Source organism: Danio rerio, chromosome 2 (genome assembly GCF_052040795.2).
Source record: "Danio rerio strain M-AB ecotype USA chromosome 2, GRCz13ab, whole genome shotgun sequence".
NCBI lineage: Eukaryota > Metazoa > Chordata > Actinopteri > Cypriniformes > Danionidae > Danio > Danio rerio.
This window is the reverse complement of record NC_141022.1, coordinates 17,048,819-17,071,171: the sequence shown is the minus strand read 5'-3', so window position 1 is coordinate 17,071,171 and position 22,353 is coordinate 17,048,819. Positions and strand designations below refer to the sequence as shown.

General features: G+C 44.2%; 1 long non-coding RNA gene and 1 pseudogene across 1 annotated transcript; one reads left to right on the top strand and one right to left on the bottom strand.

Annotated features, from left to right (window-relative positions):
* The first annotated feature begins 948 nt into the window (after positions 1 to 948).
* Positions 949 to 15,488, top strand: LOC147846257 (uncharacterized). The gene is made up of 3 exons (XR_015478350.1): positions 949 to 2,318; positions 2,383 to 2,826; positions 14,252 to 15,488. It is a non-coding gene; the product is annotated as an uncharacterized LOC147846257 (long non-coding RNA).
* On the bottom strand, positions 2,633 to 2,818 carry LOC141379425 (U2 spliceosomal RNA; annotated as a pseudogene).
* Positions 15,489 to 22,353: the final 6,865 nt, after the last annotated feature.

Genomic DNA, 22,353 nt, shown 5'->3' with positions numbered 1-22,353 from the left:
ACTCTTTCCGGGGGCAGCTTCAGCTCTGAAGGGAACCCTGGAAAAAGACTTCCAGGGGGCTTCTTGAACGCCCACGCGAGCTGCCAGCTCCTGGCAGGGATCAGTCACTCTTTCTGGGACAGCTTGAGCTCTTGAAGTAGCCCAAGAAAAGACCTCCAGGGTGTTTCTTCCATGCCCACTTGAGCCACCACAGTCGGCGGGGAATCAGTCACTCTTTCCGGGGGCGGCTTCAGCTCAAAATGGACCCCTGGGAAAGACTTCCAGAGGGTTTCTTGAATGCCCTAACGAGCTGCCAGCAACTGGCAGGAATATGTCACTCTTTCCGGGGCAGCTTGATCTCTTGAAGGAGCCCAAGAGAATACCTCCAGGGCATTTCTTCCATGCCCAAACGAGCTGCCAGCAATTGGCAGGAATCAGTCACTCTTTCCGGGGCAGCTTGAGCTCTTGAAGGACCCCAAGAAAAGACCTCCAGGGCATTTCTTCCATGCCCAAAGGAGCTGCCCCAACTGGCAGGAATCAGTCACTCTTTCTGGGGCAGCCTCAGCTACTTAAGGGACCCCTGGGAAGGACCTCCAGGGTGATTCTTCCATGCCCACTTGAGCCACCACAGTCAGCGGGGAAGGAGTCGCTCTTTCTGGGGCAGCTTCAGCTCTAAAGGGACCCCTGGGTAAGACTTGTGGAGGGTTTCTTGAATGCCAAAACGAGCTGCCAGCAACTGGCAGGAATCAGTCACTCTTTCTGGGGCAGCTTGAGCTCTTGAAGGACCCCAAGAACAAGACCTCCAGGGCGTTTCTTCCAAGCCCAAACGAGCTGCCACAATAGGCGGGAATCAGTCACTCTTTCTGGGGCAGCTAGACCTCTGGAAGGGCCCCAAGAACAGACCTCCAGGGCGTTTCTTCCATGCCCAAACGTGCTGCCCCAACTAGCAGGAATCAGTCACCCTGTCTGGGGCAGCTTCAGCTGCCCAAGGGACCATTGGGAAGGACGTCCAGGGTGATTCTTCCATGCCCACTTGAGCCACCACAGTCAGCGGGGAAGGAGTCACTCTTTCTGGGGCAGCTTCAGCTCTAAAGGGACCCCTGGGTAAGACTTGCGGAGGGTTTCTTGAATGCCAAAACGAGCTGCCAGCAACTGGCAGGAATCAGTCACTCTTTCTGGGGCAGCTTGAGCTCTTGAAGGGCCCCAAGAACAAGACCTCCAGGGCGTTTCTTCCATGCCCAATTGAGCTGCCACAATAAGCGGGAGTCAGTCACCCTGTCTGGGGCAGCTTCAGCTCCAAAGGGACCCCTGGGTAAGACTTATGGAGGGTTTCTTGAATGCCAAAACAAGCTGCCAGCAACTGCCACAATAGGCGGGAATCAGTCACTCTTTCTGGGGCAGCTAGACCTCTTGAAGGACCCCAAGAACAAGACCTCCAGGGCGTTTCTTCCAAGCCCAAACGAGCTGCCACAATAGGCGGGAATCAGTCACTCTTTCTGGGGCAGCTAGACCTCTGGAAGGGCCCCAAGAACAGACCTCCAGGGCGTTTCTTCCAAGCCCAAACGAGATGCCTCCATAAGCGGCAATCAGTCACCCTTTCTGGGGCAGCTTCGGCTACTCAAGGGACCAGTGGGAAGGACTTCCAGGGCGATTCTTCCATGCCCACTTGAGCCACCATAATCAGCAGGAATCGGTCACTCTTTCTGGGGTGTGTTTTAGCTCTCAAAAGCGCCCTGGAAGGACTTCCATGGCCACAATTAGCGGGGAACCATCACCTTTTTTAGGGTCAGACCCAGCTCTTAAGGGACCCTTCCATGGGAAGGACTTCCAGAGCCTTTCTTCCAATCCAGCTTGGCCGGAAATCAGTCACCCTTTCCCGGGGATACGCTTAAGCTCCTAAGGGCCCCCCTTTCCGGAGCGTTTTTCCTTGCCCGCACTGGCCTTGACTCTGGCTGGGTAATCTTCACCCTCTCTGGGGGCAAGCACCTGCCCTGTGGGGGACCCTGGAGGAACACCTGTTCTCCAGCAGTGCCCGGGTAGCCCAAACTTAAGCCCGGGAACATTGACTTGGTTAACCGCAGGTGCCAGCCTTGCGTGCCGCTGGTGCCCCAAAGGGGCATGTACCTCTAGGCGCGGGACGTCCCCACACGTAGGCTGGGAGTTGGGGCCCCGGCCCGGCGCTTTGGACCCTGGGTGAATGCGACAGGAGCGGGGGTTTCATGCTTTGCCATTTTTCAAATCCTCTGCACAGCTCTCTGGACCCACCATCCCCCAAGTCAGACTTGGGTCCTGATTGGGAATTATCCTCTCCACAGCTCTCTGGACCCACCATCCCCCAGGTCAGACTTGGGTCCTGATTGGGAATTATCCTCTCCACAGCTCTCTGGACCCACCATCCCCCAGGTCAGACTTAGGTCCTGATTGGGAATTTTGGATGGATTTTTTTTATTTATTTTTTTTTCCTCCCTGAGTTGCAATATGTGCATCGTGGCTCATGGACTAGAATAAGAGGATCCTGCCAAGAGGGTTGTTCATGCTCACTGTCTAAACGAGCGCATAAGACAGATACCTAATCGCAAAGAAGCGCAAGTCCCTACATTCAATCTAACGTTATGTTAAATTTCATGCAATCTAGTTCTGCTGTTCAACGCTTAATGAGTGCACCGTTCTGGTGGTACTGCAATACCAGGTCGATGCGTGGAGTGGGTGGAGCAAGCCCCTAACCCATCTCCCAGCTGCAAAAATCAATTTAATATAAAGTGCCCGGGTAGGGCACGTATCAGATATTAAACTGATAAGAACAGATTTTTTCTTTCGAAAAAAATTTATTGACAGCATTTCCCATTTGTTTCTTACATCACAATAATATTTAAAAACATATCTCTTCACTTAGTTTCATTTGAGTACTTAACAGTAAATAAAAAAAAATGAATAAATATATACATAAATAAATAAATAAATAAATAAATAAATAAATAAATACTTGCAAAAGTACTTTGAATGAACATTAAATGTCAAGTGTATAGAGGACATGTTTTTTTTTAAAAAAAGGCAAACAAATGAAAGACTAAAAGACAAGCTGTTCAATAAAACTTAAAACGGGTCTAAAAAAGAATCACGGTCTACTCACCATTTTAACAACGCAGGACTTAGTAAAAATGAATTGAAACATAAAACACACATTTTAAAACATTTCAATACACATTAAAAGACATATGGCACTTAACAAAAACACTTTAAAATCAGGGTTTGTGGAGGAAATAAAAGTGTATGTTGTGCGAAAGTCTTTTGTGTGTGCGTGTGTTATGTAAAAAAAAGTCCTCGGCGTAGATGTTGATAAAAAAAGTGATAAAAACTAGTCCGATAAAAAATGCATAAAAAGCGATAGTAACAATAAGAAGATAAAATCATTTCTTTGTCCAGGATCGAGGGTGAGTCATACCAAAAAAAAGTCCATTCACACCAACTCTCCAGGACGGTCACAGCCCCTGTGTTTCAAGGGCATAGCGGAGATCCCCCTCCTCTGGCCTGCTGGCCCGCTGTTCCCGTAGCCAGAGTGGTGAGGGTGCATCTACGGGCGGCCAGGTACGGTGGCGGCCGGGACCTCCTCCGTGCGACCCCGGCCCCCTTGGCCTCTTGTCAAGGTCCGGTACCCCTGTAGCGTGGTTGTTATCAGTCCCTTTGTCCCTTGCAGGGGTACCGTGACCTGCTTCCCCACCAGCAGGTTTCTTGTGACCCAGATGGCATCCTTGATGGCGGTCAGGGTGAGCCAGAGCGATGTAAAGTCCTGTTTTGTCATGTCTTTCACGCCCTGGCCCACCCCATGGATGATAAGGTGGTAGTCCATCTGGGCCCTCCCCGCCGGCAGGTACTGATGATACAGGGGGCCGGTCCTGGCCCACAGGTCCCGCGCAGCGCCGCACTCCCAGAGCAGGTGCCGCACGGTCTCTGGGCATCCACACCCAGGCCGTGGGCAGACGGGGTTTCTGGCCATGCCTCTGGAGTGCATAACCGCCCTGACCGGGAGGATCTCATGTGCCACCATCCACAACAGGTCCTTGTGTCCGTTCTGGAGAGCTGGGTGGGCCGCGTTCCTCCACACTTGTTGGGCCTCACATAATGTGAGGCCCGGGACCCGACTCACCGTCTCTCGATCCTGCACAAGAGAAATGAGAGCCTTGTGGTTAGTTAAAATGGTGACATCGTTAGTCTCTAAAACATACTTCTTTAAAAATTTCTTTATAAAATCATACTCCCTAGGTGAATTAAAAGACACTGGGTACTTAAGGTCCACTGCTAAAACTTTCAGGGTTCTCAGGTAGGACCCCATCCAGAAGCGAGTCATGGCAGCCATCTTGTTTTCTCTGGATGGGGTCAACGCGTAACTAAAATGCAGGGCGGTGAAGCGGCTGCCTAAAAACAGGTGGGGATCCGGGAGGCCTTTTCCACCATGTTCGGGCTTTTTCTTTAACTCTGTTCTTCTTAGGCGCTCCCACTTGGATCCCCACAGGAAATAAAACACCGCCCTTTCCAACTTCCTGATAAAACGTCTTGGTGGACTAAAAACAGAAGAAACAAGTAAAATGAGTGGTAAAATTACGGATTTAAAAATCAAAATTTTACCCTCCATTGTTAATTTTCGTAACCCCCAGAATCCCAACTTTTGGTTTACCTTTGTTAAAATGTCGTTCCAATTTTGCCCTCCCCCACCCTCTTTGTCAAATTTTACCCCTAAAATTTTAAAATCATTTTCCTTAAAAGTCAGCTCTAGTCCCTCTGTGACGACGTTACCCCACGGCCCGAAGAGCTGGGCCTCGGACTTTTTTCGGTTTAATCTGGCTCCCGAGGCCCGACCGTAGAAATCGGTCAAATCCATAGCTCTTCGGGCCGAGGTGAGGTCTGTCGTTAAAAGGGTAACGTCGTCCATATATAAAACACAAGATGCTGTTAAACCCCCCGGAATTTTAAAACCTGTAATCCATTTATCCCTTCTCAAGAGCTGTGCCAGTGGTTCAATACAAACCACATACAGGAGTGGGGATAACGGACACCCTTGACGGACGCCACTGCAGATATTTACTGCTTTTGTTAAATGCCCATTTACAATGATTTTGCTGACAAGGTCGTTGTACAGCAGTCCCACCCATGCTAAAAATCTTCCCGGGAACCCCATTTTTTCCAGTACTTGTAACAAGTACTGGTGCGAGACTCTGTCAAATGCTTTTTCAAAATCTAAATTTACCACGGCTAGACGAATGTTTCTGTCTCTCGCGTAACAGATGGCATCTCGGATCAGCAATAGGCTGTCCGTGATCTTCCTCCCGGGCACAGCACAGGCTTGATCCGGGTGGATTACATCCTCTAAAACTGTCGACATCCTAGTCGCTAAAATCTTTGTAAAAAATTTATAATCAGTGTTTAAAAGAGTAATTGGTCGCCAATTTTTTAAAATTGTCTTGTCATCTTTTTTAAAAAGCAGAGAAACTATTCCTAATCTAAAATCCGCAGGTAGTTTGTTAAAATTTTCGAATTCATTAAAAACAGTCAGTAAAACCCCAGCTAAAATGTCCCAGAAACATTGATAAAACTCCAGGGGAAGACCGTCCATTCCTGGAGACTTCCCCTTTTTAAAACTTTTAAGAGCTTTATCTAAATCTTCTTTCTTAAAATCTTGGGTTAAAACTGAATGTTTTTCTTTTTGTACTTTTTTGTCTAAAAAATTTAAAACCTCATTTAAAGCGTCCTCGTGTACTATTTTTTTCCCATATAAGTTTTCGTAAAACTTTTCGACTTCTTTTAAAACCCCCTCTGTGGTATTTAAAATAGTCCCCTCGTCGTTTTTTATCTTTGATATCCCCCCTCCCTTTGTGATTATTTTTTAAAAAAAATATCTTGTACACTTTTCATTTTCTTCAATTTTTTTCTCTTTTGCTCTTAAAATCACTCCCCTGCTATTTTCCTCTGCTAAAACCAACATCTCTTTTTTAACTTCTTTAATTTCGTTGTTAAAATCAAAGCCCATGTTTAAAAGGTTAAAATATCTTTGTAAACGTTTTTGCAGCCCCAACATGCGTTTTTTCCTTTTGTTTTTTCTCTGTTTTCCTATTTTTTTAAAATATGTTCTTGTCCTCCCTTTAACCATTTCCCACCACTGTGCTCGTGTATCATAAAAGTCCTGGAGGGTCTGCCATTGGCTGAACTGCTCCCTATATCCTTTAACCACTTCCTCCTCTTCCAACAGGGAGCAGTTCAGCTTCCACAGCCCTCCGCCTATCGTCACACCAGGGGGCAGTGAAAGCGTGCAAGACAGCATTAAGTGATCGGAAAAAAAGAGGGGGGTTAATTTCGCATCGGTTGGCGGGTAGTCACGTGTGAACATGTAATCGATTCGAGAGGCTCTGGTGCCATCACCACTGAACCAGGTGAAGCCCTCCCGAATCAAAATTCTTCCTCATTTGCTAAGTATTTGTCTCTCCTACTTAGGGTGACCAAACCCTTAATACATTTATGCAAACAAAACTGCTTTAAAAACGGTCTGTCCCTCGAGCATCCGCCTGTTGTTTGTAGCTTTAGCCTGCTAGCGCCGCTGGTCAGCTAAAGCTACCGATCTCTTTTACCATACACTTTTGACTTACTGGCTTTGCTCTTTACCCCATAAAATGTCGCTTACGTCTCTGTCCTTGTGTGCAGGAGAAGCATCGATGGAGGAGCTGGAGCTGGAGCTGGAAGAAGTGGAGTCCCAGATCCGGTCGTTTCTGGTGAGACGGTCGCAGCTACGGGAACAACTGCTTGTTGTACCTAATGCTAAGGCCGTCTCATCACCTAAGGTACGTGGAAATTACAACCACATCATTCCCTCTACCTCAACCCCGCGTCCTTCTCTGTCCAGGTCCAGCGCAACCGGGGCGCGGCTCAGCCAGGCGTCATTCACGCCGACACCCGGCTACCACGGCGCCTGGGTGCAGCCGCGCAAGGTGCTTCCCAGATCTCGGGGCAGAACGTCTCCTCCCGTGTTCGAGATCTCCACGGAGAACCGCTTCTCCCCTCTCCGCGAGTCGGGTCCCGATGTGGCCATCATCGGTGACTCGATCGTTCGTCATGTTTGTGCCGCTTCCTCAAAAGGTAATAAAGTATGTACTTTCTGCTTTCCTGGTGCCCGTGTGAGAAATATTTCTACACAGATTCCAACCATCCTGGGAGCTGCCGAGAGCCCTGGTGCCGTTGTCCTCCACGTGGGGACAAACGACACCGGGCTCCGGCAGTCGGAGATCCTGAAGAAGGACTTCAGGAGCCTGATCGAGACGGTTCAACACACCTCGCCCGCCACGCAGATCATCGTTTCTGGGCCGCTTCCTACCTACCGCCGAGGAAATGAAAGGTTCAGTAGACTTTTAGCTCTGAATGAATGGCTAATAACATGGTGTAAAGAACAGAAATTGCTCTTTGCTAATAACTGGAATCTTTTCTGGGAGCGTCCTAGGCTCTTCCGTCCTGACGGCCTGCACCCCAGTCGAGCCGGACCTGAACTCCTGTCGGACAACATCTCCAGATTACTTCGCACCATCTGACTAGCAGGTAATAATTCACAAAATTCACATTATAGCCTCCTAGACTCTTGTTCACCCCACTTAAACATCAGTAACACACATCTGGCAAATCCTATAGAGACTGTGTCTGTTCCTCATATTAATAGATTAAGAAATAAACGTACTGTGTGCTCCAGAAAAAATCTAGTAAGAATCAAACCAGAAAAACCAGTTGAAAGTGAAAATACAAATTTCGTAAAACTTGGTCTCCTAAACATCAGGTCACTTGCACCTAAAGCACTTATCATTAATGAAATAATAACAGAAAACAATCTTAATGCACTCTGTCTCACTGAAACCTGGCTGAAACAAAATAACTATATTAGCTTAAATGAAGCAACTCCTCCAGGATTCTTATATAAACATGAGGCTCGTCAAACTGGTCGTGGTGGTGGAGTTGCATCAATCTTTAGTGATTTCCTAAAACAGAGAAACGGACTTATGTTTAGCTCCTTTGAAGTATTATCGCTTAATGTTCAGCTTCCAGATACTATGCAAAAACCTATGTTATCTCTCGCTTTAATCACCATATATAGACCCCCAGGACCCTATGTCAAATTTTTAAAAGAATTTTCTGATTTTATTTCTGACTTACTAGTCAAAACTGATAAAATGCTAATTGTAGGTGACTTTACCATCCACATAGATGACGCTAATGATACATTAGGGCTCGCGTTTATGGATTTAATACACTCACTTGGGATAAAGCAAAACGTTGTGGGTCCAACCCATTGCTTAAAGCATACATTAGATCTAATTCTGTCTTATGGAATCGAGGTTATTGACGTAGACATTAAACCACAAAGTGATGATATTACAGATCACTACCTCTTACTATATAAGCTGTGTTTACCTGAAATCAGCAAACCCGCTCCAATACTCCGCCCTAGTAGAACTATTGTTCCGTCAACTAAAGATGAATTTATAAATAACTTACCTGATCTCTCTCTATTTCGTAATGCACCCGCAAACTCAAATGATCTTGATGTAGTAACCAGCAGTATGGATGCCATCTTTACTAGCACACTAAATACTGTGGCACCCATCAAATTAAAAAAGGCTAGAGAGATTAAAACTATACCATGGTATAATAGTCATACTCATGCGCTCAAAACAGCAACCCGCGCCCTGGAACGTAAATGGAAAAAAACTAATTTAGAGGTCTTTAGAATTGCGTACAAAGACAGTATGTCCAGCTATAGGAGGGCTCTAAAATCTGCCAGGACCGAGGACCTGCGCAAACTGATAGAAAATAATCATAACAATCCTAGATTTTTATTTAACACCATCTCTAAATTAGCAAATAATCGGTCATCCTTGGAACAAACTACTCCACCGCAAATTAGTAGTGATGACTTAATGAATTTTTTCAGTAATAAAATAGAAGGCTTTAGACAGAAAATAGGAGATGCCAAACTTTCTGCACCGGCTTATACTCCAAATCCTGTAAATATTTCATTGAATCATAATAATAACCTACACTGCTTTAAAATCATAGAACATGAAGAGTTAGTGAAAATTATAAATAGCTCTAAACCAGCTACGTGTATGCTGGATTCAATTCCAACAAAATTACTGAAAGAGCTGCTACCTGCTATTGGAGAACCTCTTCTTAACATTATCAACTCTTCTTTATCTATAGGCCATTTTCCAAACTCTTACAAGCTAGCTGTTATTAAGCCTATTATTAAGAAACCGCAACTAGACACCAACAACTTAGCTAACTATAGGCCTATTTCAAATCTTCCATTTATGTCTAAAATACTAGAAAAAGTTGTTTCCACTCAATTATGCTCTTTTCTGCAGACGAACAATATTTTTGAAGTGTTTCAGTCAGGTTTCAGGGCTCACCACAGTACAGAAACCGCCTTAGTGAAAATAACCAATGATTTACTCTTAGCTGCTGACCGAGGGTGCGCCTCGCTATTAGTTTTACTCGATCTTAGTGCGGCATTTGATACCATTGACCACAATATCCTCATAAATCGCTTAAAGTCTACAGGTGTCCAGGGACAGGCTCTACAATGGTTTAAGTCATACTTAACTGACCGCTACCAGTTTGTGAATATTAATGGACAGCCTTCACAAGTCAGCCCAGTAAAGTATGGGGTGCCTCAAGGATCAGTTTTAGGCCCTTTACTGTTTACAATTTACATGCTACCTCTGGGAGACATTATTAGAAGACATGGGATCAGCTTTCACTGCTATGCAGATGATACTCAATTATATATTTCAACTAAACCTGACAAGACGTCTGAACTTTCTAAACTAACTGAGTGTATCAAAGACATCAAAGACTGGATGACCAACAATTTTCTTCTCTTAAACTCCGACAAAACAGAATTATTACTTATTGGGCCTAAATCTCGCACACAGCAGATCTCGCAACTCAATTTACAATTAGAGGGATACAAAGTTAGTTTTAGCTCTACTATAAAATATCTGGGTGTCATATTAGACAGCAATCTAACTTTTAAAAACCATATATCCCATGTCACAAAATCTCCCTTCTTTCATCTGAGAAATATCGCTAAATTACGAAATATGCTATCCATCTCAGATGCAGAAAAGCTAGTCCATGCTTTCATGACTTTGAGACTGGATTACTGTAATGCTCTATTTGCTGGCTGCCCAGCATCCTCTATTAACAAACTTCAATTAGTAAAAAATGCAGCAGCCAGAGTTCTGACCAGGTCTAGAAAATATGATCATATAACCCCAATTTTATCCTCCTTACACTGGCTGCCTGTTAAGTTTTGTATTGAATTTAAATTATTACTTCTCACCTATAAAGCTTTGAATAATCTAGCTCCTGTTTATCTAACCAACCTTCTGTCTCGCTACAAACCAACTCGCTCTTTAAGATCTCAAAATTCAGGGCTTCTGGTAGTACCTAGAATAGCAAAATCAAGTAAAGGAGGTCGAGCCTTCTCTTTCATGGCTCCTACACTCTGGAATAGCCTTCCTGATAACGTCCGAGGCTCAGACACACTCTCCCAGTTCAAAACTAGATTAAAGACCTATCTGTTTAGTAAAGCATACACTTAATGCATCACCTAGCGGGTTCCACACAGGCTTCTGCATCTTGCTTATATACACGATGAACAGCAGCTACGCTAATTATTCTCTTTATTCTCTATTTTCACCTGGGGATACTCATCCCGAGGTCCTCAGATTATGCGGAGTCACTGATTGGATCCAAGACCAGCGACGTGATGATCCCAAGGTTTCCATATCCGGGACCAGACCATATCCTGAGCTGCTGCTGCGCTGATGGTCGTGGGGAGTGGAGATCATGGGTCTGATTCCAGCGACGTTTCAGGGACAGACGAGTCTTCGCTGAGGTCATCTTCCTGCCTAAACCACGGCGAATGAAGCTCTGCACAAGACTTTTGGCCAGCGGAGAAATTAAAATGGCCGTGCCCAACTGAGTCTGGTTCCCTCAAGGTTTTTTTTCTTCACTCCCATCAGGTGAAGTTTTTTTTCCCTCTCCGCTGTCGCCACTGCCTCGCATGGTTCAGGATTGGTAGAGCTACGCATCGATGAATTGGCTCTTCAGTGTTTGAACTCTCAGTAATGATTAAATCACACTGAACTGAGCTAAACTGAAGTGAACTGAACTTAAACACTAAAACCTGAACCACACTGTTCCAGTTACTATGACCATTTATGTGAAGCTGCTTTGACACAATCTACATTGTAAAAGCGCTATACAAATAAGGCTGAATTGAATTGAATTGAATCCTCTCTCTGATGCATAGCTTTAAAACAGTCCACTAATTTAAAATCTCTAACTAAACCCTGCAATAAAACCGATGTCTTATCTACTTTAAAATCATCTGTCCTTCTTCTGTCTTTTTGAGTTAAAACACAGTTAAAATCACCTGCTAAAATGAAGGGCACCCTACCTAGCATGTGGGGCTGTATGTCTTCTAAAAGCTCAAATCTTTTGTTTTTGTCCGTAAAACCATAAAAATTTAGCACATTAAAATCCCTATCTAAAACAGTCAAATTAGCTAAAATAGCCCGCCCATCTCTCACCACCGTGCTCCCCTTCACCCAAATGTTTGGATTATTGATTAAAATGGCCACCCCGTCATTTTTATTAAAATTTGAGCCACTCCATATGGAGGGTCCGGGGTCCATAAATCCTCCCACTTTTTTATAATTTTTTAAAAAGGGTAAAGCACATTCTTGTAATAAAAAAATGTCTGTTTTAAAAGGGAAAATATGCTCTGTGCTCTTACTAGGGACTTCACACTTCTCACATTTATAGTGGAGAAGGTGATATCCATAAGCACTATATTTTAAAGACATGAGCTTTTTAAAAGACCATTTTAAAACCTACAGAAAAGTCTTAAAACCGACATTAAAATCATGTCTTTTCTTGTAGCACACTCCCCTCCTTTCTAGGAATTATCCCTGGATTGTTAGGGTGTGTGTCTATCGCCTCCAAATCCACAGAGATATTCTCGTGTCTCTTTTGGCAATGATGATATTAGCTTAACGTGCAAAAAAGACACCTCATTTGGGGATTCGAGAGGCCACACACGACTTGAAATAGTTACAGGTGAACTATCCGAATCGTGTGAGACTCTCATTTTCTTTTCTGTAGCAAACAGAGGAGATCCCGCAGGTCTCTTTAGCACCTGAGCACTAGGGAGTGAAACATTGATTTCACTCCGCTCTGAAGCCTCCACTATCTCCGAGACGATGAGGAGAGAGGAAGCTGTGTCTTCCTCCTCCTTCCTCTCTAAACTCACTTTTGATTCGACAGCTTCCCCTCTCCTCACCTCAACCGATTGTGACTCCGCCCCCTTGGCCGCCCCGCCTCCTCCTTCTTGGCCGGGCCTCCTCCTCCCTTTGTTTGTCGGCCACCACGTTTTGCGGGGCAGCCATTTTGTTACCTTTCAGTCTGTTGGCAAAACTTTTAGGACAATCTCTGAAAAGATGATTATTGTCACTGTCCACGAACAGTGCAAAATCTGCCCAGCCAGACACAAATGTCTTCCCCCGTCACCGTTTCATTGAACATTCGGACAATCACAGTTTTAAGTTTGTTGTCCGAAAGTTTTTCCGCGGTGAACACGGAGAGCTGGTCTTTAACCGACTCCAACTTTTGCCAAAAAACAGTTAACAGGGAAGCAGCCTTAAAACTCACGTCAAATCCCTTGTTCAGGGGCAGAGCCACAATACAGTTCAGGCCTTCTGGTTTAAAATTTAAAGCTTTTTGGATAAGCTTCCTGGAGAAGTCCAATCTGGACAACTCCAGGAGCTTTCCATTGACAGTTTTGAAATTAAAACGCACGCTGTGGTGCCTCCGCATGCCGGCACGAGCAGCCGACATGGTGGAGGCACCGACAGCTCTCTAAAAACACCAATAAATTTAAAACCAGCAGAATAAATATTAAAAGAGACCTTACCTTAAAAGACTTCGATTGAACGCAGCCGATGTACCTCTCACAGGTCGTGGTCAGCACTACAAAAAGCGCCCACCAGGGTGAACCTCCAAGAGGCGATCGCAGTCCCAGCCGCGTGACAAGATCAAATATAATACTGATAAAAACAGATTATTTTTCTTTTGAAAAACATTTTATTGACAGCGTTTCCCATTTGTTTCTTACATCACAATAATATTTAAAAACATCTCTTCACTTGGCTTCATTTGAGTACATAACAGTAAATAAATAAAAAAATGAATAAATATATAAATAAATAAATAAATAAATACATGCAAAAGTACTTTAAATGAACATAAAATTTCAAGTGTTTTTTGTATAGAGGACATGTTTTTTAAAAAGGCAAACAAATGAAAGACTAAAAAACACAAGCTGTTCAATAAAACTTAAAACGGGTCTAAAAAAGAATCACGGTCTAGTCACCATTTTAACAACGCAGGACTTAGTAAAATGAATTGAAACATAAAACACACATTAAAAAAACATTTCAATACACATTAAAAGACATTTGGCACTTAATAAAAACACTTTAAAATCAGGGTTTGTGGAGGAAATAAAAGTGTATGTTGTGCAAAAGTTTTTTGTGTGTGCGTGTGTTATGTAAAAAAAAGTCCCCGGCGTAGATGTTGATAAAAAAAGTGATAAAAACCAGTCCGATAAAAACTGTGTGAAAAGCGATAAAAACGATAAGAAAATAATATCATTTCTTTGTACAGGATCGAGGGTGAGTCATACTAAAAAAGTCGATTCACACCAACTCTCCAGGACGGTCACAGCCCCTGTGTTTCAAGGGCATAGCGGAGATCCCCCTCCTCTGGCCTGCTGGCCCGCTGTTCCCGTAGCCAGAGTGGTGAGGGTGCATCTACGGGCGGCCAGGCCTCCAATCTGAACAACTCCAGTAGCTTTCCATTTACAACTTTGAAATTAAAACGCACGCTGTGGTGCCTCCGCATGCCGGCATGAGCGGCCGACATGGTGGAGGTACCGACAGCTCTCTAAAAACACCAATAAACTTAAAACCAGCAGAATAAATATTAAAAGAGACCTTACCTTAAAAGACTTTGTATAAACGCAGCCGATGTACCTCTCACAGGTCGTGGTAAGCACTACAAAAAGCGCCCACCAGGGTGAACCTCCAAGAGGCGATCGCAGTCCCAGTTGCGTGACAAGATCAAATATAATACTGATAAGAACAGATTTTTTCTTTCGAAAAAAATTTATTGACAGCTTTTTACATAAAATTTTCATCTCAAAAACACATCTTGCTCTTTTATAGTTCACTTATTTCCCTTAAAAACTTACAGAGTAAATAAATAGGAGTAAAATAGAGGATAAATTAAAAGGGTAGGTGTTTTGTGCGAACTTAAAATACAATAATGTTTGTATAAAAGACATGTTTTTAAAAACAAAAACATACAATGGAGTAAAATCAAGGCTGTTCAATAAAAATAAAGCATAAAAAATAAAAACATAAACAATAAAACTGGCCTAAAACTTGTTGGCTAGTCACCATTTTAATTAAGCACTGGACTTAATAGAACTAAAGCAAAAAAAACGCACGATAAAACATTTTGGCACACTTTAAAAGACAATAAAACACAGACAATATACATAAATTTTTCCCTTAAAAAATCTTGCTTTTTGGAAGAAAATAAAAGTGTATGTTGTGCAAAAGTCTTTTGTGTGTGCGTGTGTTATGTCAAAAAAGAGAGAGTCCAGGCGCAGCGTTGATAAAAGCGATAAAACCGGTCCAGTAAAAACGATGTAAAAGAGTAGACGCAATCCAAAGAAATAAAATCATTTCTTTGTCCAGGATCGAGGGTGAGTCATACCAAAAAAGTCCATTCACACCAACTCTCCAGGACGGTCACAGCCCCTGTGTTTCAGGGGCATAGCGGAGATCCCCCTCCTCTGGCCTGCTGGCCCGCTGTTCCCGTAGCCAGAGTGCTGAGGGTGCATCTACGGGCGGCCAGGTACGGTGGCGGCCGGGACCTCCTCCGTATGACCCCGGCCCCCTTGGCCTTTTGTCAAGGTCCGGTACCCCTGTAGCGTGGTTGTTATCATTCTCTTTGTCCCTTGAAGGGGTACCGTGACCTGCTTCCCCACCAGCAGGTTTCTTGTGACCCAGATGGCATCCTTAATGGCGGTCAGGGTGAGCCAGAGCGATGTAAAATCCTGTTTCGTCATGTCTTTCACGCCCTGGCCCACCCCATGGATGGCAATGTGGTAGTCCATCTGGGCCCTCCCCGCCGGCAGGTACTGATGATACAGGGGGCCGGTCCTGGCCCACAGGTCCCGCGCAGCGCCGCACTCCCAGAGCAGGTGCCGCACGGTCTCTGGGCCTGCACACCCAGGCCGTGGGCAGACGGGGTTTCTGGCCATGCCTCTGGAGTGCATAACCGCCCTGACCGGGAGGATCTCATGTGCCACCATCCACAACAGGTCCTTGTGTCCGTTCTGGAGAGCTGGGTGTGCCGCGTTCCTCCACACTTGTTGGGCCTCACATAATGTGAGGCCCGGGACCCGACTCACCGTCTCTCGATCCTGCACAAGAGAAATGAGAGCCTTGTGGTTAGTTAAAATGGTGACATCGTTAGTCTCTAAAACATACTTCCTTAAAAAATTTCTTTATAAAATCATATTCTCTAGGGAGGTTAAAAGCAACTGGAGTTTTCAAGTCTGGAGTTAAAACCTTTAAAGACCATAGGTATGACCCCATCCAGAATCTCGCCATTGCTGCTGTTTTGTTTTCTCTGGATGGGGTCGTAACGTATCTAAAATGGAGGGCGGTGAAGCGGCTGGCTAAAAACAGGTAGGGGTCCGGGAGGCCTTTTCCGCCATTCTCTGTTTTTTTCTTTACGACCTCCCTTCTCATTCTTTCTCATTTGGACCTTCATATGAAGTAAAACACCGCCCTCTCCAACTCCAGCAGGAAGTGCCTTGGTGGGCTAAAAACAGAACAGACAAGAAGCATTAAGGGTAAAATCACCGCTTTATAAATTAAAATTTTACCCTCTATGGTCAACTGTCTTAAAACCCAAAAACCCAAACGCTGTCTAACTTTCCCTAAAATATCATTCCAGTTTTCCCGACCTCCTCCCTCTTTATCAAATTTCACCCCTAAAAATTTAAAATGATCATCCCTTCTAAAAACCATGTCAAGCCCCTCTGGTTGGATGTTGTCCCACGGCCCGAAGAGCTGGGCCTCGGACTTGTTTCTGTTCAGTTTTGCGCCCGAGGCCCGACCGAACCAGTCGGTCAAATCCATGGCTCTTCGGGCCGTTGACAGGTCTGAAGTTAAAAGTGTGACGTCATCCATATATAAAAGACATGTTACATCTAACCCACCCGTTCCCGGTACTTTAAAACCCGAAATCCATTTGTCCCTTCTCAAGATCTGTGCCAGTGGCTCTATGCAAGCCACATACAGGAGCGGAGATGAAGGACACCCTTGACGGACGCCGCTGTGGATTTTGACAGCTTTTGACCCAGCTGGCCAAGACGTACCGCTGTTGCCCCAATCGGTCTTTGGGTTTGTGAATGGGGCACCACCGGCCTTTGACTCGTGGATGGGGCACTAGCAGCACGTAGTTCTAGCCTCAGGGAGGCCTTGCCCGTGTTCGCTCGCGCCTTCGGGGGCAGCAGGCCTGCTCTTAGAGCCCTGGTTCCTTCAACCGCTAAATCAAAAATTGCACTAAGTGCCCTTTTTCTCGCCGTTACCGAAACCTCAACGCCAGGTCAGCGAAACCCAGGGTCGCGCTAGCACCTCCAGGTGCGGAACACGCCGTGGAGAGTGGTCTATACCCGGGCATGGCTTGGTAAGCTCTCCCTTGGGTCTAATCAACGCCCCCGGTGAGCTCATCCATGCGTTTGCGTTGAACTGTGCCGTGCCACTGGTGACCCTGCGGGGCCAAACTGCGCGTGCCTGGCTCGCCCGGGTTTGAGCGCGTCTCCTGGGGCTGCTTTGGATGCCTTTGGCTGGACCAGGTCTTTGGCTAGACCAGGGCAGTAGCACGCACCTAGCTCGCCTGGGTTCGAGCGCGTCTCCTGGGGCAACAGGCCCCCCCTTAGAGCTCTGGTTCCTTCAACCGCTAAATCAAAAATTGCACTAAGTGCCCTTTTTCTCGCCGTTACCGAAACCTCCACGGCAGGTCAGCGAAACCCAGGGTCGCGCTAGCACCTCCAGGCGCGGGACACGCCGGGGAGAGTGGTCTCTACCCGGGCATGGCTTGGTGAGCTCTCCCTTGGGTCTAATCAATGCCCCCGGTGAGCTCATCCATTACATTTGCCAGCGGTCTTTCCAAAGACCCCCCTGCTAGAGACCCACCATCCCCCAAATGAGTGTTAGTTGTTCCAAACAGCAGAAGAAAAAAATGCATTACGTTTTCAAAATGAATTTTTTTACTTTCTCACCATAGTAATGATCGGTTATGATGAAAAGCTCTAGCTTTATGGTATAGCAAAAGACTTGTATATATGTAACCCAGTAGAATGAAGTTCTACAAGTTAAGTTTTAAAGTAATCTTAAGGTTATTTATTTATTTATTGTCTATCTATCTATTTATTTATTTATTCATATTGGTTCTAGAACAGAATTAAATCTAAAATGTGTTTTGCATTCATTTGTGAATATACATCCTAATGTTGATGTGTAATATATGAGCGTCTATCTCTGAGAATATGATAAGATAGCAAGTTTGATCAACCTTCACTGAAATACATGGGGTTAACAAGTTTGGTAGGTGTTCCTACATGATTGGTTTATATGCGTGTAGTCCCGCCCTCTGGTGTGGAGTGTGAAATGTGATTGGCTGTTGGGAAGAGAGAAGGGAGAGAGGAGACACAGCCGGCAGTTTTGGAAACTGAAGGGGAGACTCGCATCGCGGCTGTTATGATTGCGTAACATTCACGGAGAATAAAAACAAGAGATAGTAATAGATATTGCGTGTGAACAACATGTTTTTGATTACTTTGAGTTTGTTTTGTGTTTGTTTTAAGTTCGCGGTGTGTTTTCATCATATAAGTTTCCAGTGTCAGTTATTAGTCAGTTCAGAGTGAGTGAGCATTTTTTAAATGCCTAGATTGTCAACTGACAGTTACGGAGGACTAAAGCTGAACTGAGAGAGAGACGGTTAAACTGAAAATAAGGAGGAGAAAAAAGAGACTGTTAGATTAGTATGAAACAAGGATGAAAGAGTCAAAGAGGAGCAAATAGCACCACAAATAACCTGAATACTACGTGAGATTTGCCTCTCATCAGCTGGGGAGGAAAAGTGAAAGTGAGGATTTGAAAGACCCGCGGCAGAAGTTCGCCGATCGATCACGGCTCGTTGGCCCGTTGTTCACAAGTGTTGTCAGTTTGGAGAACTGTCATATATTGCTGTCATCTGGATCGCTGTCATTTGGATTGCTGTCATCTGGATCGCTGTCAACTGGATCGCTGTCATCTGGATCGCTGTCAACTGGATCGCTGGCATCTGGAGCGCTGTCAACTGGATCGCTGTCATCAGAATCGCTGGCATCTGGTTTGCTGTCATCTGGATCAAGGTCATCTTCATCTGAGGTATCTTGTTTAATTTTATTTGTGCTCAGGAGAGTGAAGAGGCCATTTTCATTTTCCCGGCCACAACGTACACTAGCAGCAATACAGTCCTGCAACGGGGGGTGTATGAATGTGTGAGTGTGTGGGCCCACAGAGTTTTGAGTTGTTTATGGAGATGCAGTGAGCATAAAATACTGCTGCGTGTTTTACAGTATAGATTTATACTAATAGTTTATATAGGTTTAATTCAGTGTGTAATTTTGTGACACAATTGTAGCCACTTTCAAAGAGAAACATATTCAGTCACTCTTAGTCACTTGTTGATTTAAAAGTTTAATTGTTAGAGTGTAGAAAGGTGGTATTTTTCTATATTGGTTTAATTAATATTCTTCATTGTACTGTAAATTGCTGGGTTTGACTTTGGGTCATTTTACTGTCTTTTAGCTGTGCATAAATTCTATATTTTGTATTTTGTTTTACATCTGGGGTTTTTCCCAATATTTACATTTTTATTCTAATTAAATTATTTATATTTTCTGATTTATCTAAGAGTTTTATTATTCAAAGAGTTTATTTCTAGTAATTTATTAAAACACAGCAAATATTTGTATTCTCATCTGACTTATTTACATTACGTCATTGAAATATATCAGAGGGGCCTACTTCAACATATTTGTAGGCGTTTAGTGTATTGAACCTGGAGCGCTATCTTAAACTTAATACACCTAGGTGGCGCTACATAAAGTGGGGGCTCGTCCGGGATCTCCCTCTGATACATCAATGATAAGTTCATAAAGAAAGAAGAGACAAGTTAAATTATCTGAATCCAAGCACCTACTGTCTTCTATACAAAAGTTCATAAACTGTCGCTATGGCTTTGAGAAAGGACCCCAGTCTTCAAGCAGAGTTAACAAAATGGTGTGAAGCAGCCAGTATTGATTCTACTCATGCTTTAATCCTGTTAAATGTACCTGTTTACACAGAAGTGGCAGAGATTGAAGATGTAATGGAAACTGTCAAAGCTCTGGGAAGGGTTCGAGTGAGGGACACAAGAGAAGGACCTACTGCCCAGTCTATGATGGTTCTATGTGAGTGCCGACAAGCCACTGACTCCACCCGTATTCCTCCTGAAGTGACAAGGGGGGAAAAGAGTGAGCCCTGGTCAGTTATCGTGATTCAACCAAGTGAAAGTGCCTCTAATACAGATGCTGAAGGATTCTCTGAAAAGCTGACAAAGTTCCTGATGGAGGAAGGGAAAACTTTCAGTGACGTAAAAGCTTTAATTACACCCCACAGTGCTGGTGATAGTTCTCCTGAATCAATTATACGTGCAATGGGTGAAGTACTGGAAAAGACCATAAAGCCAACAAGTGATGGAAATGCATATCGACGACTTCGGACATTTTCAGCCATTGTTCCAACCCCAATTGGAGAGGAAAACATGAATAACTGGATAGATCAAGCAAGGCTCATGATAACTGAGTGTGACTGTACTGAAAAAGAAAAACGACGCAGAATCATGGAAAGCCTTAAAGGACCAGCAATGGAAATAGTGAGAGCTGTTCGTTTCTCAAATCCAGAAGCAGATGCTTTAGAGTATGTGGAAGCATTAGAGAGTTCCTTTGGATCTTCAGAGTCTGGTGAAGATCTGTATTTTAAGTTTCGACTTATGCGTCAAAATGCAGGGGAGGCATTATCAGAGTTTCTGAGGAGAATTGACAAAGCTCTAAAAAAAGTAGTGGAAAGAAATAGCCTGTCTTTCAGAATGGCCGATAAAGTGCGAGTAGAACAACTCATTCGAGGGGCAGTGAGTTCTGATCTCATGTTGCTACAGTTGAGGCTTCGAGAACGTACAGCATGCCCACCTTCTTTCCTGAGTCTGCTGAAGGAAATACGTGAGGCAGAAGAGAGTGAAGCTTCTCGCCACAGAATGTCAGCTAAAGCCAAATCCATACAGTATTGTGATGAAACCACAAGCACATCTGTCATTCAAGAACTCAAAGGAGAGATTCAAGAGCTGCGTGCACACTTATGTGGAGTCATGCCCAAAACTGTTTCTACTTCTTCTTTGGTAGTTAAATCCAGAGAGAAACCTAACCAGATGGAAAAAACAGAAGATGTAGAAGTTCAAGAGTTAAAGAAACAAGTTCAGTACTTACAACAACAGTTGGCAGTTATGAGTGTCAGTCCTTCTCAGGGCTCACTAGAGGTTACAGAACAACGGCCAAAACCATCACAGTCCACTTCATCATCATTTAGCCGAAAGTCAACCAGAACAAAAGATGATTATTTCTGTTACAAATGTGGACAAGACGGTCATATTGCGACAAAATGTCAAGCCCCACAAAATTCAGACCAAGTAATCCAGAAGCTAATTCGTTCTTTGCGGCAAGCTAAGAGTTTTAAGTCCGAGGCTAATGAAAGCAGAAAAACCCAGAACCAAGTTGGTTTCTCTAAAAAGAGTCAGACAGACATAAGCAAAGCCAGCAGTATTCCAAAAGGCCTAGTTGGACCAGCATCAACAGTAGAAGTGACAATTAATGGACATTTATGTCAAGCCCTGTTAGACAGTGGATCACAAGTGACAATAGTGTTTGAGAGTTGGTACTCTAAGAATTTAAATTATGTACCGATTCACCCCTTGACTGGATTATCCATATGGGGCCTCAGTTCGTCCAGTTATCCTTATAAGGGATATATAGTAGTGGATGTCACTTTCCCGTTCTCAGTCAGTGGAGTAAAGGAGCCGCTGTCCATCTTGGCTCTCGTATGTCCTGAACCTCAAGGGCCCTCCCAGTTACCAGTCATTATTGGAACAAACGCCAGTTTCTTCCAGCGCCTTGCTACTCTCAGTCATGATGTAAAATCATCCAGCACTGCACAAGCTTTAAGAATTCATACTAACCTTCCTGAAATCCATCTCAATCAGCAGACATGTAAAAATACCTTAATCGACCAGCCTGAGGGGAAAGTACGGTGGATGGGACCTGAAAAGTGTGTAGTTCCATCTAGAGGAGAAGTACTGGCTGTCTGTAAAATAGAGACTGAAAAACCCTTGAGAAAATAAATTTTTGTGGTAGACTCACCTGAAGAGGACAATCTTCCAGCTGGTACATTCATAACTCCATTTGTGCTTCCCTTTTCCACCATTCAAGATAACAGTGTGCAAGTGTTAGTCCATAACGAAACCTCAAAGGACATTTCAATTCCATCGGGTACAATAATGGCCAATGTGTACCTTACTGACACACTTACTGTTGGTTCTGGGGAAAAAAGCTCTCAAGTAATTGACCCAAGCCTGTTTAAATTTGAAGAGTCATCTATTCCTGAGTTATGGGAAATGCGACTCCGTCAGAAGTTGGCAGTCAGAAGTGATGTCTTTTCTACCAATGAGTGGGATGTGGGATTAGCCCAAGGAGTTGAACATAACATTAGACTGACAGACACCAAACCTTTCAGAGAGCGCTCCAGACGCATCGCTCCTGCAGACATCGAGGATGTGCGACGCCATATCAAAGAACTTTTAGAGGCTGGAATAATTACAGAATCAAGAAGCCAGTATGCATCGCCCATTGTAATTGCAAGGAAAAAGAGTGGAGCAGTTAGGATGTGCATTGACTACAGAACTCTAAATGCTCGCACCATCCCCGATCAGTACACTACTCCCAGGATTGATGATGCTCTGGACTCTTTGGCTGGCAGTAAGTGGTTTTCTGTGCTAGATCTTCGCAGTGGATATTATCAAATAGCTATGGCTGAGGAGGACAAAGAAAAGACAGCATTTATC